The sequence below is a fragment of the Dama dama genome, chromosome 16 (assembly GCF_033118175.1).
Source record: "Dama dama isolate Ldn47 chromosome 16, ASM3311817v1, whole genome shotgun sequence".
Classification (NCBI taxonomy): domain Eukaryota; kingdom Metazoa; phylum Chordata; class Mammalia; order Artiodactyla; family Cervidae; genus Dama; species Dama dama.
The window spans coordinates 39,269,861-39,272,516 of record NC_083696.1 but is presented as its reverse complement, the minus strand read 5'-3'; positions in this window follow the sequence as shown (position 1 = coordinate 39,272,516).

Below are 2,656 nucleotides of genomic sequence, written 5' to 3'. Positions count from 1 at the left end.
TTTGAGTAAACTCCAGGAGTTGGCAATGGACAGGGAGGCCTGGTGTGCTGCAGTCCATGGGGTCGCAAAGAGTCAGACATGACTGAGAGACTGAACTGAACTGAACTGAACTGAAGTCTAGGTACTATCAACACAACGTAGGACTTGGGAAAGAGTAAGGAAAATGAGAGTCAGGTGAATACTTATATTTGGGGGAGAAATAGTTGTAATTTTGTTGATGAGTATGAATAGGTTTTAATTATAGCAAGAAGACTTGAGTGGGCTACCCTGCACTCCTCCAGGGGATCGTCCTGACCCAAGGATTGAATCTCCCTGGGTCTCTCACATCTCCTGCATTGGCAGGTGGGTTCTTTACCACTAGCACCACCTGGGAAGCCCACACATGTGCGTACACATATACATATATCCCCTCCTTTTGTACTTCCTTCCCATTCAGGACACCAGAGTGCACTAAGTAGAGGTCCCTGTGCTATACAGTATATTGTCATTAGTTATCTATTTCACACATAATATCCATAGTGTATACGTATCAACCCCTATGTTTAATTATTCTAAACCCTCTCTTCTCATCTCAAATCTCTCACACAACCCACTAATTACTATCCTCTCATATTTTTAAAATAGGCTTCTTCTTTGAAACAATTGAAGCCATCATGGATATCTCCCTCAATAAAATATTTGAAATACTTTAGTTCTCATATCAAGCAACTCTTCTATGTCAGTGACTTAAGAGACAGATATTACATACCTTCTGGATGATTTGTACTAAGTATTTTTGAGTCATCTATAAATTGGGAATCATAACCTTTGAAACAACGACTTAAATCTATTACAATTACCAAATAAAAGAATGCATGGAAAATACTTACATTTTAAAGGATTTTTGTCATTTTTATTCATGTTGCTGTTTTATTTCTAGTTAAACAGTATTTAAACAACTTCCCTAATCATCAAGTATACTTTATCATGAAACTTTCCAATTACTGTTAAGTTGTTGATTTTTATGGGAACAAAACTCTCTGTGGTCAGGATATTTGCCATGATTTCTTAGTTTTATCATCATAAATTAAGCCCTATGTTTAGTAATTCCTTGGATATTTTATTCAGAATGGTACATGTATATATCATTCCTTGTTCCCTCCAGATGCATTAAGTAAACAACCCCTTCACTGTTATTTCCCCAGCTTTAATTTATAGACTGATACTCAACTCTCTTAACAAACAGCATCAATATCTTGCTAAGTCACTTCAGTCGTGTCCGACTCAGTGCGACCCCATAGACGGCAGCCCACCAGGCCCCGCCGTCCCTGGGATTCTCCAGGCGAGAACACTGGAGTGGGTTGTCATTTCCTTCTCCAATGCATGAAAGTGAAAACTGAAAGTGAAGTCGCTCAGTCGTGTCAGACTCTTAGCGACCCCATGGACTGCAGCCCACCAAGCTCCTTGGTCCATGGGATTTTCCAGGCAAGAGTACTGGAGTGGGGTGGAGAAGCCATTGCCTTCTCCAGTATCTCAGGCAGATAGTGCAGTTAACAAACTTCTTTCACTGAACATCCATATTTTCAAACATTTGTTATCTTCAGGGTACTGTGCTCCTGAAGGACACACCAGGATTTATATATCCTGCCTTTAAGAGTTTTAACTAAACTGCAACTCCCACTAACTAACCAAATTGGAAGACGACATCTGTAAAATTCATACCGTTGCTCAAACGTCACCTTAAAAATCCATGGCTGGTTCATGTCAAAGTATGGCAAAAACCACTACAATATAAAATAAAATAAAATGAAATAAAAGAATTCCATGGACAAAAAAAAAAATAAAAATCATTGAAGATTTTTCTATACCCTTAGTTGCTACATCCAATCATTTAGCAAATGTGATAATTTTATGAGCTAACTATTTCTAAGATATGTACAAATATGCACCACTGTCTTTAAGGCCTTTAATATTTGTCTCTCCATAAGCTTTTTGTTGGTTAGTCTCTAAGTTGTTTCCAACTCTTTTCAATCCTGTAGATCATAGCCTGCCAGGCTCCTCTGTTCATGGGATTTCCCAGGCAAGAATGCCAGAGTGGGGTGAATACTTACTTTGTATGCTGTATTCAAGTCATGGAAACGGACTGTAGTTACACAAACGTTTCTGTTTTCTACATATCCATTGGCTTTTCTCACTTAGTTTTCTCTTACCAGAATACTCCTTCCACTATTTCTTTTCTAGCTAATAATATTCTGACTCTCTCCCCGCACCCGCACCCACCCCACCCCACACCAAATGATGTATTCTAAAATCTACCTGAATATAATGCACAAGCCTCGGTCACAATATTTACCATTTGCATAAACTGTATCTATTTGTAGATTAATCTCTATTATTAGACTTTATTATAGGAATACTAAGGATACCATTGGGCTTCCCTGGTAGCTCAGCTGCTAAAGAATCCACCTGCAATGCAGGAGATCCAGTTCAACTCCTGGATCAGGAAGATCTGCTGGAGAAGGGGTAGGCTACCCACTCCAGTATTTTTGGGCTTCCCTGGTGGCTCAGACAGGAAAGAATCCACCTGCAATCTGGGAGAACTGGTGTTCAGTTGGAAACCACTGGACAACTTACGCTTTCATTTTCAAGGATAGTATCAGGGTCATCTTGAAATGCC